General features: G+C 41.3%; 1 protein-coding gene across 1 annotated transcript in view; it reads left to right on the plus strand.

The window, feature by feature from the left end:
• The first annotated feature begins 9528 nt into the window (after nt 1-9528).
• The window catches only part of RHOBTB1 (Rho related BTB domain containing 1), a 67025-nt gene continuing 60099 nt past the window's right edge, over nt 9529-16454 (plus strand). Inside the window, exon 1 of the mRNA XM_075257509.1 lies at nt 9529-9636. The gene's annotated coding sequence lies outside the window, so the exon portion shown is untranslated. The remainder of the gene's footprint in view (nt 9637-16454) is intronic.

Genomic DNA, 16454 nt, shown 5'->3' on the forward strand with positions numbered 1-16454 from the left:
CCCTCAAGTCCTTCATTGATACAAAGATAAATAAATTTGTGCAAAATATTTGACATAATTCCTCTTAAACTACAAAATTTACTAGAATGTAAGAAGATCAATCTCCTGAATGTTTACAGACAAAGGGGGGAATTTATCATAAGGTGATTTTTTTTTAATCGATTGTGACCGCCTGGCGATTAACTCTTCAAGGACGTACCTGTGGCTGTAGAAACCAGGAGACGGCTGTTAGTAACAGCTGGATGTCCCAGAGAGAAGACAGGAATGGTTTATTATCATCCCTACCTTCCAAGTCACTGTATACACAGCACACAATAAGTGTTATATATACAGTTATGGAAGCTGTCATGATGTGGTGTCCTCCTGGCATAGGGGTCATGTGATCTGCCAGGGGTCGGGAACTGCAGATGTTGCTGGGTTCTAGAGGACCCAGATCATCTCAGTAGTGTATACTAGGAGGCCGCATTCCTTCTGTAGTTGGGGCTAATGTATGAGTCCGAGTTACAGGAAAAAAAATGCAAAAAACAAATAAAAATAAATAAAAAAGGCTAATGTTAAAATGACTTCAATGGAAACTGCCTTACCAGAGCCTGGCAGCCACTATACAGGGCACAGAGTCATCTGATTCCGAATGTGTGTTGGTTATAGTACTGGTGTTGGAAACAGCCCCATACAAGTAATCCATGTGGGGAGTGTATAAAACGTAATTCCCAGACAACTCCTTTAATTCCATGCCAATAGAATTTCTATATAGATAGTACAAACCTTTCTATTGTGGCATTGTGATAGGAAGATCTTTGTGTCTCCCCATAGTGCGTGTCTCTTTGTCGGAGTCTAGGACTCTAGGGTTGGTGTACGTAAATGTGATTATAATCCCAGTCATAGAACAGTTTCTAATCCGCTTCTATATACTTTAGCTTAGCTGTGACTTGTATGTATATACTGCAAATATAAGGAGTTCTTGCCATAGTCATTTCATGCAAATTGCAGCATTTTAACTATATCTATTCCCATTAGTAAATAAATCTAATCCTAGATAAAGTGGAGTCGTCTGTTTTTTGGTTACTAAAGGTCAGAGAATAGGGTGGATTGTCTCTGCTGAGAAATAACTTAGTGCACCGTCTCCACTGAATATGAAGCTATGGTAGCCCGAAATTTCTGTATAAAATGATGAATTTTTCAAGATTTTCATATACAGTTTTCAAAATTTAATGTCCTATAAAAAAAATAAAAAAATTAAAAAACGCACAACGGCAGCCAGGCCCCCTAATGCCCTAGGCCCTCCCTGTAGCAGTCAATATCGCTGCTACCCCAGTCGTTACACCCCTGCAGTCCCGCTTGGTGCAATATTCACAGTGCTATATTAGGACCTGGTTCATGTAATGTATTTTTTACAATTTTTTTTTGCAATGTCAGTTCTATGCAATATTTCTATGGGAATCGACATCAGACAGAAGCCTTTAGATACTGCAGTCAATGCCATATTGTTAATTATGCAAAAACATCAAATCTGCTGTTATCATTAGGAAAACTTACAGGTAATCCCTTCTATTTCTGTCAGACAAATAAAAGATTGTACAAGATGTTTGTTACATCCCTGAGTTAGAGACCGCGGGTTCTGTTAATGTAAATATAAATATTTCAGACGGCGCGAGGCGCTGATAATTACGTCTGCTTCAACGCGGTTGTGTCTGGAGCGTGGGGGATGGAGGGGACTGTAAATGGAATTTTATTATTTCATACTCCATAACAAGGGCTTAGCTAATGACAATCTCTTGCAATTAACTGCTAATTAATGACTAATTAGGAATATGTGAGCCGAAAACTATTATTCATATTCTGGAAACAGAGTGTACAATAGAGATATTATAGTATAGTTCAATTGATTGACTTCACTGACAAAAAATATTTAAAGTATTGAAATTACAGTGCAGTGCAAAAGTTTTAGGCATATGCTTTCAGAGATAGAAGTGGTAATAGGTTATTTGTGTCTATTAACTATTTTAAGTTTATTTGTGTCTATTAACTATTTTAAGTGAATGAACAAAAGAGGAATCTATCAATATTAGGTGTGACCTTTGCCCTTTGGAGGAGAAGTCCTGGAAGTGATGATATGGCCTCTGTAGAGCATTAAGCTCAACATCGTCCAGTCTGTCTGGGATTACATGAAGAGACAGAAGGATTGGAGCAAGCCTACAGCCACAGAAGATCTGTGCTTCGTTCTTGAAGATGGCGGAAATAACCTCCCTACTGAGTTCATTCAAAAGCTGCCTGCAAGTACCGAGAAGAACTGATGGAAGGCAAAGGTCACACCATATATTGGTATTGTGTATAGTACAAACTATCTTCTGAATGATGGCTGGTCGATATGGTTGTTTGAAAAACTCATGGTCAGCCAAAATAATATAGTACAGCATGAACATCTCTGTGCAAGACCCAGGGAATCTTTCTAAAATGGATCCCCTGGTCAGATTATTGCTTCATTCTGCTGATATATTCGTTTATGTGATCTACACTATGGCCAATTGATCAGCCACAATGAGACCAATCATTATCATGTGTGTATGGTCGACTTAAAGAGGACCTTTCATGTCCTCGGGCACATGCGGGTTTATATACCACTAGAAAGCTGACAGTGCGCTGAATTCAGCGCACTGATGGCTTTCCTGTTATGTGCCCCAGGGCAAGAGATATTGGTGCCGTTACTGATATCTTTTCACCGTCAGAAGAACGCTCCCTCTGACAGTATAGGGTATTGGACAGGTACTGTGCTCCTCACAAACCAGCTAGACTGTCAGGAACTCCCTTCTGACTTTGAAGTGATATCGGTAAGAGCACCGATATCTCCAGCCCCGGGGCACATAATGGGAAAGCCGACGGTGCGGTAAATTCAGCACATTGTTGGCTTTCTAGCGGTGTATAAAACCGCAGGTGCCCGAAGATATGAAAGGTCCTCTTTAAGTCCCTTGACTTAGATCTCACAGTTTTCATTGACTGACATAACATGTTACATATCTGCAAATAAAAAGTGCGAATTGCAGGGATGGACGTGCATGAGTTATAATAAATCTGACTGGTCGAGGCATCCCTGCCATAGTCTGATCCCTTCCCCACTCTTCCAACATTCGCACAATATGGCGTCTGCATACTTTCTCTTTTGTTCTTGGAACTGCTTTAGGCGAAGGGCCCACGTACCGAGCCGCAGCAAAAAAAAAAAAAAAAAAACGCAGAAAAAGACTGCATCACTTTTTTTTTTCTTACTGCCGTCTTTTTCATTGCAATTTTGCAGAGTTGTCCTGTACAGAAAACGCGAGCATTTCCGTAGGTGTAATAGACAGACTGCTTTTCTGCTGCGGATTATTTTCTGCAATGTGTAGATAATGTAAAATGTAACATTTCTTGCAGCATTTTTGCGTTTGCACAACATGAGGCCTTAGAAGTGAATGGAGCATGCTGGGTGTTGTAGTTTCACAGCCGCTGGAGTACCAAAGGTTGCGGTAATATACACGTGGGAGTATTTGTATGAAATCCTTTAATCCATATAATTCATGCAATTATTTCACTTCAGGAGAATTGCTGAGCATAAGCACTTGTAGTAATGGTGCGGCTGGAGGATCACATCAGGTGACAGGCTGCGTGTTTGCTTGGCAGAGCCCTTATTACTCTTTAGCTCATTGTCTACAGTGTCAAGGATCCTGATAAGGTGCACCAGGCCAGTCGTGTTTACAAACTGTGGTGCATTATAAAATGACATTGTAGGTGTGCTGTGGGTGTGACAAGGGGCCTGGTCTGGACTGACTAAAAGACGGCATAGGTGAGGAACTGTAAACACATAATCCAGGTGATCTAGAGACTGTGACTGCCGAGCACTGGGACTGTTCCCTCCAGGTATGGCTCCTACATGCATATTCTATACAAACTGCATCTCTATAGGATCCTGTGCCGCTGAAGGCTGAGATACCGGCAGGGCTGGAGAGTGCAGCTGTGTAAGGGTTTTTAAGGAAATAAATGGACTTTCCACCAAGCAGCTGTTACTGCCATGATGATAAGGAAAGAGTCTGCATGCATTGTGGATGGGATATTTCATGCATGTTATGTATAGGACCAGAGCCTAAGGATCATATAGGATAATGTAGGGAGTTGAATTATAGCAGTCACAAACGTGCGACGTACACACAGTTGTTATGCTGCTAGCACATCCATTGAGCTGTCAGAATAACATGCTTGTGGCTCTCCTCCAATCAGCGTCTTGGAGGGAGTCTTGAAGATGTGGAATGAAGGAGAATAGCTGACCGACAGGGTTTTCCTGCTCCTGCGTCACCTATTAAGCAGTCCAACTCAGCAGGATGGCTACAGCAGCTTATAGCACCTATTATTAGTACTGGGGGTGACAGCCAGTATAGGCTAGGTCTATAGAGGCTTTGGCCATAACAAGAGTATTCATCGCAACTAATACAAGTGAATGTGTTTGTGTTACAAGGACAAGTTAACACAAAACTAAGATAGCAAAAATTTCAAGCACAATGGATATTTTTTGTGATCATCATATAACTGCCGCAACAAGTTATGTGTTGTAATGTGACTGATTCTGTTTTATTAGCTGCAATGAACACAGCAATACCCTGCCATGCAGCAAGTATCATGAATCTAGTCTAAGGTTGCATGCACATGGAGTTACGCCGGGCTTGTAAAAATACTCATTCACAGCCATATATGCGTGTGCTGTGGACGGCTCCCGAACACTTCCCATTCACTTCAAAGGGAGCGCTCGTAACGCCAGCGTTACGAGCGTTCCCATTGAAGTGAATGGGAAGTGTTCGGGAGCCATCCGCAGTGCACGCGTGTACGGCTGTGAATGAGTATTTTTACAAGCCTGGCGTAACTCCGTGTGCATTCCCCATAAGGCTGGGGCCTCATGGGGCGTAAAATTCACGATTTGGTGTTTACGGTGTTTTACAGTCAGGGCAAAGTGGATGCGATTCTAGTGAATTCTAAGCCCACTTTGCAGTAAAAACCGCATTGCGGACATGCTGTAATTACCAAAACCGGCGCGGTTTTGGAAATCTCAGCATATCAATTATATCTATGGAAACTCCAGCGTTTTCCCCATAGGTATAATTGTAACAGAAAGTTCACAGAGGAAAACTCTGCAAACATTCTGTCTAAGGCGATTCAGGAAGAACAGCTTTGCGTTGCCGCCGTGGTTTTTTCCCTACTTTTTTGTTGGGTGACGTTGCAGAAATGCAGCTTTTTTTGTTGCAGATTTTGCTGCGGGGCTTTTTGTGTTACATTGCGTTACATAGTGTTAAATTGTGTTACGTTGTGTTACATCATGTTACATAGTGTTACCTCGCTCTGGTTTTTTGAGCAAAAGCCAGGAGTGGATTGAGCAGAAGGTAGAAGTATAAGTATTTCCTATATATTTCCCATTCCTTTTGCAGCCATTCTTGGCTTTGTCTCAAAAAAACGCTGCAAAATCTGCAACAACAAAAAAAAAAGGGCTTTTGCAATATGAGGCTTCAGCCTATAAGGGGATTGTGTCACAGGACAAGCCATTTCTATTACAATACATTCACATCTGTGGTTTTGTTTCTGGATTTAAGGTCCATTGGGGGACTAGAAGAATGGAAAAATATACAACTGACCCAAAAAGAATGCACACAAAGGGAGCCTGAGAGAGCCTTTTGGCTTTAATGGGGTCCATCGGGTGTCCACAGGATAGATCATCAGTATGTGATCTGTTGGAGTCTGACACCTAGACCCCATACAAATAATCTGTCCCAGGAGCCCCCGGGGACCAGAAGTTGCTAGTGGCACCTGCAGAGCTGCTCCTATTCTGCACTGGTACTTGTATAGGAGAGGCGCTGCACATCCACTACTACTTTCCACCACCTGGAGAATGTTAGAACAGATGATTTGTGTCTTGACCCTGGCAGGCCACACACTAATGATATATCCTCTGGATAGGTCATCAGTATGAAAATTCTATTTTGGGCTGGAAAACCCCTTTAGGCTATTGCCCATGTAGTGTCCCGCAGTAATAAAGCGCTGAGGGAAACACTGCGGCAGCAATGCTGTGGGCCCACCGCGGGCAAACCATGACTGCAGCTCCATTTAGACAGTGATACAAGGGACTCCCATTCTTGCGACTGGTGCGGGTCCCAACAGTCATGAATCCACCAATCTACAATGTACCGCTCTCCAGTGAATGGGGCATGTAACTGATTGTAAACATAGTACGACAAGGAAAGGCTGAAGAAGAGATTGTCGCTCTGTCACTATGGTGCCATATATAGCGCTGTAAATGATTAATCCAAGTCTCCTATCAAGTCTGACTGATAGTATACCCTTGGTGGAAACACCACAGTGTTCAGTGATAATAAGCAGACTTGTGAAAAGTGATGTGTCTGAGCAGTAGAAACAACCTAGGAATGTTCCAGCGTGACTGCATTTTCTAATAGTAACTTCCGTTTAAAACATATATCTCTCCAAAGCAAATAGAGATAAAGATCAATGTTTTTCATGTTGATCAGATGTCCACCCTGGAATTGACTCAATGTAAATCCCACAGTTGTATTGTGATAGCTAGATAATCACAGCAAAACATCACATTTAATAAAGATGTATTCACACACTGCAGATTTGTTGCAGACATCTTTGGGACAAAAGCAAAGACTTCTGCAACAAATCTCGCACATGTAAAGATTGTATAGGAGGAAGTCTCACAGCAGTTTTCCTTGCAAGAAACCTGAAGAACTGTTTATACGTAGTGTTGTATATATTCTGTATATACATGCTATATGTTATGTTATACAGTATATGTTTTAACTTGGTATGTGCCACTAGGGCAAGTCTGTTGGCAGGGTTGCTTTAATCATAGGGCACTTGTACCCGGCCCCTTTGGTAGCGGGGGCATATTGGGACAGCCTGCATACTCAGTCCTGCCGAGCTGCCCCAGATACATAGAATGATGAAGCAGGGAGTCTCATTCATCCTCTCCTCCCATGGAGCTGCAGGCATAATGTAATGATGTCACTTACATAGCACCTACAGCTCCCTGAAGACTTGGGACCGAGACAGTAGGGGAGTGAGGAGAGGTGAGTATCAGTGTTTATTATTATTATTATTATTATATTTATTATTATATATTATAATATAATATTTGTGTGGTAGGAGGGGGACATGTAATATGTCCTTGCTTCTAATGCCAATTTCTCAGGATTGATTAGGGCTATGAAGATTATCTTGGATTCATTTATTTTAAAGATGAGAATCTTACCTTTAAAATGTTACCAAGATCATGATGATAGTCCTTACAGATTCTGAGTGATTTGCTGATGAAAGCAATATTTGGCTTTGAGATCGCAATACAGATCTCAATTCCCAACAGTGTTTTTAACCGCAAATTGCTTAGAATCTGTAAGGACTATCATGATGATCTTGGTATCATTTTAAAGATAAGATTCTCATCTTTAAAATAAATGAATCCAATGTCATGTTCATATCCCTAACAGATCCTGAGTTATGGGGCTCCAAAGTGTTTCCCCCCCTTCAGTCTCAGGTAGCATCTTAGAGCAGCGGTAGGAGAAAGGAGGGGATTGGGGGGTAGCATGGACTTCTGTCCATGTTATCCCATCTGCTATCAATTAGAGAGCATATTGTACTTTTGCTCTCTAATTGTTATATATATTAGATAATGTAATACCCCTCTGAGCCTTGGGGAGTGGGCACTCCTGAAACCTTTGCACTAGGCCCACCAATGTGTTAACAGTTAAAACAGCCCTGTGCGTTGGGTAAGGTTATATTCAGATGACCAAGCTTGAACCCATTTTCATAGATCTCTCATAGACTTGACTCTGTTAAGGGTTTGTAAATATGAGAGAAAATAGAAGATGTCAGTAGATCCATAGACAGAGATGTAGCTATAGGGATAGCAGAGGTAGCAATCGCTACAGAGCCCTGGAGCCTCTCTAGAACATAAAGCACCAGTGTTATACATAACAGATGGTAGGTGGGGGCCATTTCCATATCTTGCATTGGAGCTCAAGAGCTTCAAGCTACACTTGTCCATAGAGCTATGTGACAGTTGTCACATGGCCATTGTTAACATTTGTGTGAATAGAACCTTAGTGATCCTCAGTATCTCTGTTTTTATGGTGGCTCTAACATCCATCCAAGAGTCTGCTAGAGTAGAGAGAAGGGGTAGGGGAAGGGTATGGAGAATTTACTGAATGGAGGCGAGGGCACTTCAGCATTGGGGAAAGCCCTGAGGGCACTTATGCTGCTGACACTAAGAACATATACAAGGGTATGTTTAAACAAGTCTCTAATTCTCTTTGGAGGGTCAAAGGATATACTATGGAATTCTTTGGTAGGAATGTGAGGCAACTTCTAAGCATAAAAGCATGTCTGGGCTTCTTCTGTACAGTTCTTACTGTACTAATATTGACACAGTCTTGTCAGATGTAACTTTTTAAATATATAGGGTAGGTAGACAAACACATTACTCAGAATGAATATATATATATATATATATATATATATATATATATATATATGCGCTACATCTAATAATACAGCTCATCATCCCCTTTCATGTAACTGTGTCTTGTCTGCAATGCTAAACATAGCCCATGGATATGAGTAGCAATGTTCCTGGAAAACTGAAGCAGACTCAGGTAATGGACATTTTTGGATCAGTTTTTATGAATTGCATATATCGACTAAAAAATTATGATTTTTATTAAAAAAAAATTTGCACCATTTGTCTTCTCCAAGTTGCATGTATTACAATGCATTACAAGCTGCAGAATACTACTTTGTACTAAATCCATCCAAACAAGTTTTCTGGCTGGTTATGCTGGGTTCACACCAGTGTTCGATCTCCGTTCTGAGGTTTCCGTCTTCTGCATGCAGAAGACAGAAACCTGTCAGACCCGGTCCGGCCGTGAGCGCCGGTGAGCGTTTTATGTCTCCGCGGCAAAACCGTTTTTTTTAAACCGGAAACAAAGTCCTGCATATCCAACTCTGTGTCTGGTTAAAAAAAAAAAAAAACGGTTTCGCCGCGGAGAGCATAAAACGCTCACCGGCGCTCATGGACAGACACTTTTCAAACTCATTCAAATGAATGGGCTTGAAAAATGACTGCAGGTTTCCGTCTCCTGCCCAGTTTCGGGCAGGAAACGGAAACCTGCAGAACGGAGACCGGGCGCAGATGTGATTGAGCCCTTAGTCTGTATCTCCCTCTATATTCTTGTAAATTCAAATCTAAGCAGACATTTTTCCAATGAAATAAAAGTGATGTCAGTTTTTTGAGCATATAGGAGACCAGAGAGAGGAATTGGAGACTGGGCCATCAGAATACTCAAGGATTTACATCTGAATGAGATCCTGCAGCTAACTATGTATTTCTGCTAAAATTACATTTTTTGCTAAAATGCTAAACCACTCAAACCATCAATTTCTTTAGCTGATGTCCAGGAAATATTCTCTTGTATGGTTCTCACATAGCAATAATTTACCTTGCAGATATCGACGAAAAAACAGTCCAGGAAAGAAGACTGCATGAAAGTAGTTAATTTTCCGGTTTTCCCTGAAAATTTTTTGAAGATGGCGTGTTTTTCTTTCTCTGTTGTGGTAAGAGCATCGCTTCTTGTTACAAATATCTACTCTAACAGTCTGCATACCTACGTACAAAGTATAAGGGTGTGTTCACAATGACTTATTTACATGAGGCTTTGGAGTGACCTCACAAAAATCGACATTGAAAAAATTGCAAAACTCTTGCAAGAAGTCTGTAATTTAAATAGAAAACTTCTCCATCTATTCGATAGGTTTTTTTTTCCTCTCATAAAAAGAGGAAAGAAAAAGACAAACCACAAAATAATGATGGCCATTAGAAAACATCATCCAAAAACCTGTGAAAGAATTTTCTGTGGATTTGTCCACTTTAAAAAACTCTGTATGAACATACCTTTAAAGAGGACTAGAGATGAGCGAACAGTAAAATGTTCGAGGTTCGATATTCGTTTCGAGTAGCCCCTCAATATTCGACTACTCGAATCGAATATCGAACCCTATTATAGTCTATGGGGGGAAAATGCTCGTTTCAGGGGTAGGCAACGTTCGATCAAATTATACTTACCAAGTCCACGAGTGAGGGTCAGGCTGGATCCTCCGAGAAGTCTTCTCCTTGCAGCGTCCCCGCGGCATCTTCCGGCTCTGAATTCACTCTGCCAGACATCGGGCCTGGGCAGAGCCGATTGCGCATGCCCGCACTACAAGCGGACATGCGCAGTCGGCTCTGCCCAGGCCCGATGCCTGGCAGAGTGAATGAAGAGCCAGAAGATGCTGCTGGGAAGCTGCACGGAGAAGACTTCTAAAGGAAGGAGAAGAACCAGCGTTGATTGGCCGATTGTATAGCATTCGGCCAATCAATGCTGGTTCTGCATCGAACTTTTACATTCGAATAGCGAGTGGTACTCGATTGAGTACGAGTATATCGAATACCAAAGTGTTCGATCAAATACCTACTCGATCGAGTACTACTTCGCTCATCTCTAAAGAGGACCTATCATGGGTTTGGGCACAGGCAATTCTATTTACTGCTGGAAAGTCGACAGTGCACTGAATTCAGCACACTGTCTGTTTTCCCGATCTGTGCCCTAGATAAAGACCTATCGGTACCGGTACCATAGCTCTTTACAGTCAGAAGGGTGTTCCTGATATACAATTGCCTGTGCCCAAATCCATGAAAGGTCCTCTTTAAGGGTTTGTGTTTTCAAAGAAAACCTTTCACTACCTCCAACAAGTCTAGTTCTTTACATCATTTAATATGTGCTGCTCCACTGATTCCGATACCGCTGAAATTTATTCTCTAGCCCCCACCACTCCCAAGCAATCAATACTATTAGTTTCGGTGCCTATTTAGGCTCTGTAGAGTCAGGAGGGTGGTGTCAGGCAGGGGCAGGTAAAGGGTGTGATTCTGAGCTCTGACACTTACTGCCTCTGTATGGAGCTCTGAATCATACCCCCTGCCTGACACTGCCCTTCTGACATTACAGAGATTAGCACATCGTACACCAAAATTACCTGCGCTTGTGGCTCAGAAATGGTGAGGGCTAGAGAAAAAATGACAACTGAATCAATGTAGCGGCAGTGAAAGGTCCTCTTTAATACCACTTACTCCCTATGCATAAGTCAACGGATACATAAGTCTGACCACAAGGTCCCCCCAAAGATCAGGAAAATGAGGAACCAAAAGTCCCCCTAAAGTCTCCTTGTGAATGGAGCACCACCCCACTTGTATGAGCAGCACTCAATTCACTTATATGGAGTTGCAGACGCTTACCATCCTGGCAGCTCCATTGAAGTGAATGGAGTGCCACTCGTATTAGCGCACTGGCATCCCATTCTCAAGGAGGCTTTAGGGAGACTTTCGGTGCCGCATTCTCTTAATTGCTAGTTAACCCAGTGGTCGGGCTCCCTATCCTTTGGATCCCCTTTAAGATGTCGTAACAGAGTCACCATGATAACTGTAAAGCATACTGTCCAGAAATAATCCCATCAAAGGATATGCTGGTAAAGGGACCACCAGAAAATTCTGGAATCCCATACATTGAAACGCGAGATCTGCTTTATTTTGCTATATGGTTAGGTTCTCACACTTTCATGGAGGGTACCACTGAATTCTGCTTCCTATGAAAAGGATTAATCTTGTGCAATCTCTGTTTCCGGAGTAAGATGGGAAATATAAAATAAATATCTATAGCTAATTTCCTATATATTTAATAGGGGAAGGAAAAAAAAAAAAGCAAAGATAATCACAGCAAAAACTCAAGGAAAGATGATGCAGAAAAAATGGTTTTTTTTGGTTGCTTTTCATGTTGGGGCCTTAGCCTAACTTAGGTTATGTCAGTAATACTTGGATATACATTCTATGCTCCACAGGAACGTATAGGAGTGTTAACTTTCATGTAGCGATCAGGTTTACATAGGTGTCCATTCATAAACTTTGAGTACACTCCCTTCTTACCACCCCCAGTAATTCCTTTTTACATTTATAGTTGTTTTAAGGAGTGACCTACTGCGAAACATGAACTTTATGACTCTATGAACTGCAAACATTCAACATATGTTGTAAAATGAATAGTGCAGAACGGAAAATCATACAATAATGGCGGCACAATAATACCATCTATCTACACATATAATATAGAAGGGGAAGCTCATATTTCATTCAGTAGATTGTTCTACCCCAGGCTTATAATAACTTTCCGCGAATGATGGCTCTATTACCTCCACGTAGCTAGTGGGCCTCCTAAAAATAATAAGTGCTCAGCATTTACCTTGAATCCTAACAAGACTCTGTGTCAGACCCCTACTACTGCTCTATAGGATCCCATTTCACCCTGTGTCCCCACCTCGTCCATCCCGATCCCTACCCAGCACTTATACTCTAGCAAAAGACTGTAACACTACTGTATGTGCACAGAGCCCAACACGCTCAAACCCTAAGTGTCTTAAGATAGTGACCTGGGTTGAGGCGCCAAAGATGAAGATTGAATGGGTCAAGGCGCACATATTAGAGTTGATCATATACCATTAGCCACTATTCAGATGATTGTGATACAGAACTATCATTTTGCATCCCTGGGGCACTTCAGTTTATTTACTCTTTAATTTCCTTATTTGGCCCCCACATAGTATAACACTCCTTTTTTTTTTTTATTTTGGCCCCCACACAGTATACAACCCCCTTTGATTTGGTCCACCACACAGTATACGAACCCCTTTTCTAGTTGTCACCTAGCTTTTCTGGAGTCTTGAATGACATAGATAAATCTCTCTAAGACTGAACTACTACTGTTTTCACCATCTAATAGATCTGTCCCTGATATATCCATTGTAGTCTCAGGCCTTACTATAACTCCTAGGCAGCAGGCCCGCAGCCTCGGGGTCATGTTTGACGCAGACCTTTCCTTCACCCCTCATATTGAATCACTTGCACGCTCATGTCACCTCCACGTCAAAAACATCTCCAGAATACGCCCTTTCCTTACCAGAGATACATTAAAGACACTTATTGTCTCTCTGCTTCATTCTCACCTTGACTACTGTAACTCCTTACTAATTGGACTAAACTCTGTCCTCTACAATCTATTCTGAATGCAGCGGCCAGGCTCATCTATCAGTCTAGACGCTACAGCGATGCCATTATGTTCATGATAAGTAAAAAAAAAAAAAAAAAACACAGAGTATTACAATAAGATATGATCAAATTGTCTCCACAATAAAAGTATGATCCCTTATTTACTTAATTAGTAATTCTTTGAGGGGTGCAGTTTTAAAATGGGGTCACTCCAGAGGGGATTCCACTTTACTGGTACTTTAGAGGTTCTACAAACAGATACCAAACATCTAAATCTGTGCTCCGAAAGCCACATAGCGCTCCTTCCCTTCTGTGCCCTGCTGTGTGCCCAAACTACAGTTTATGACACTGGTGTACCCAGGATAATGTACGTAATGTCATATGTGGGTATAAACTGCTAGATATGCCGGGCACTGAAATGGCATATCTATGGAAAAATTGCAATTATCATTAATTTTTTGGAAGTACTCTTAGGCTCAAAATGATAATACCACTTGATAAATTCCTTATGGGGTTTAGTTTCTAAAATGGAATCACTTTTTTGGGGTTTCCATTATATTGGTTCTTTAGGGTCTCTGCAGATGCAACATGATACCTCAAAACTATTCCAGCAAAATCTGCCCTCCAAAACCAAATAGTTCTCTTTCCATTCCAAGCCCCACCATGTTCCTATACAGCAGATTTTAACCACATATGGGATATTTCTGCATTCAGGATAAATTGTGTGACAAACTTTTTTTTTTTTTTTTGGGGGGGGGCTTTTTCTCCTTTAGCCTCTTGTAAAAATAAAAAAATTTGGACTAAATTGAAGGTTTATTGAAACAAACAAAAAAAAAATTTCATGTTCACGTCCCAATGTCAATAAAATCTGTGAAGGAGCTGTAGGGTCAAACTGCTCAGTATATCCATTGATATGTTCTATGAGGGGTGTAGTTTACAAAACAGGATGACTTTTGAAAGTTTCCATTGTATTGGTACTCTAGGGGCTCTGCTAATGCAACACGGCATCTCCAAACTATTCCAGCAAAATCCGCCCTCCAAAAGCCAAATAGCGCTCTTTCCACTCCAAGCCCCACCATGTACCCGTACAGCAGATTAGGACTACATATGGAGTATTGCCACGTTCATGAGCAACTGTTTACCAAACTGTGGAGAACTTTTTTTTTCCTTTAACCCCTTGTGTAAATGAAATATTTGTTGAAAAAGTGATATTCTATTAATTTTTCATTTATACATGCCGATGTTAATAAAATCTGTGAAAAGGCTGCTGGGTCAAAATGCTCACTATACCTCTTGATAAATTCTGTGAGGGGTGTAGTTTCCAAAATGTGGTCCCTTTTTGGGGGGTTTCTTTTTTACTGGTATTTAGGGGCTCTGCAGACATAGCACCTGAAAACTATTCCAGCAAAATCTGCTTTTCCAACGACAAGCGTTGCTCCTTCCCTTCCGTGCGCTGCCGTTTGCCCAAAAATCAGGTTACACCCACATGTGGGGTATTTCTGTGCTTGGGAGAAATTGCATAACAAACTGTGAGATGTATTTTGTCCTTTAACCCTTTGTGATTGTGTTAAATTTAGGGCTGAATGAATGTGTTATTGAAAAAAAATGAAATGTCTAAATTTCACTTCCATATTGAGAAAACAATCTCAAAATCACTTATCCCCACACCAAAGAAAAGTGGAGGAGGCGCTCTTAGGTCAAGAACAAACTCGTATTGGACAACTGAAACTTTAATAGAATGTTCTATTAAAGTTTCAGTCGTCCAATACTAGTTTGTTCTCCTTGACCAAAGAGTGCAGCCTTCACTTTCCTTTGCTGTGGCTGTTTGTTCCCGTCTCCTTTGGCAGTATATTGTATGTCTGATAATTCTTGATTTCTTTATATATGATGCATTCCTGACATCCTGGGACATAATACCACATGCTTATAAGGACATGAACATCAGTACTTCTAAAGCTAGACCACTACTTCAGTGTTTCCATATGGGATTCCGTATGTATTGGAGACAACCCTGTGGCTAACCCAAAAATTGACTTGTGACCAGGTCAAAGTTTTTGTGACTGTGCTAAGGCCCCATTGTGGTTACATTGCTTTTGCAGAAACACAGTGATTGCTATGATTTTCCTACCAGTTAGTATCTGATTTTTTTCTTCTCAACTGCAAAATATAGGAGTGACCTTCTGTATCTTTCTCCTTGGATAGACATGTCCAAATACATGGGTTACATCCTGGAGAATAGATTTGCATATATTTTACCCAGAATCCCTAGCGGAGCAGGAATGACTTGTAAGTCTCCGTACTGCCTATGTAGGCACACACTCTCCCTGATATGTACGATTATCCCCTGACCCTGGTCTATAGTCTCTCACTCTGCCAAATCAGTATCCCTATGCTATACTGAGGATGGCCCAATAGGCTGAAACAGTGCTGTCCAAAGCTGGGAATCTGTTCCTTTTGGAATAGAAATACTAATTTGGTAATTAAATCCGCATCATGATTAAATAGACTTTTTAACTGAGTCATGCATGATGTTAAGGATGCTGCCCTCTACTAGCAGCTTTTCAAGGCAACATGATCAAGCATGACCCCTTATTTATTTATTTAGGGGGTCATCGCTTCTGGGCGATCACAAGGTCGGTGTCTCTGATTCTAAGTTAAAACAACCTGAAAAAATAAACCCCGGAAAAACTGGACAGGCGATGGCTTACCGGGGGTCTTCTTTACAACCCATTCATTTGAGTGAGCAGTAAAGCAAACTGCCGGTGTCCGTATGCGGCCTCTTCACTTGGAAAAATGCAGCTTTTCAGGGATGCCTAGGGTGTCTTTTTTGCGGGGTCAGGTGTACTTTTTAGTAATACCATATTGGAAAATGTCTATTGCTTAGATAACCTTTTATTTAAGTCAGAGGCGAAACTGTGGAAAAAAAAAAAAAAACCCGGTGGTTTGACACTTTTTATTTTGATGTTCACTGTACAAGAAAAATATTTTATAGGTAGACCATTGTCTGACACAGGGATACCTAATGTGTATGTATATCACAGTAATTTAAGAGGGCTACCCCTAGAGGGCAGCAAACAGAGGCACTGGTTTCCTATTTACATCTTGGAAAACAGATTTGCATATTTTTCCCACAATCCCACAGCAGAGCAAAAATGGCTTTTTAAGACTCCGTACGCCTGCTAAGGTGCTCTCTCCTCAAGGAAAGAGATCATCCCCATAACCTGGTCCAGAAGTCTCTCATCTTTGCGAAACTGGTTTTCCCTATGTTGTGCTGAAGAGATCAAATCAGATCAAAACAGTGCTG

This window comes from Leptodactylus fuscus, chromosome 10 (genome assembly GCF_031893055.1).
Source record: "Leptodactylus fuscus isolate aLepFus1 chromosome 10, aLepFus1.hap2, whole genome shotgun sequence".
NCBI lineage: Eukaryota > Metazoa > Chordata > Amphibia > Anura > Leptodactylidae > Leptodactylus > Leptodactylus fuscus.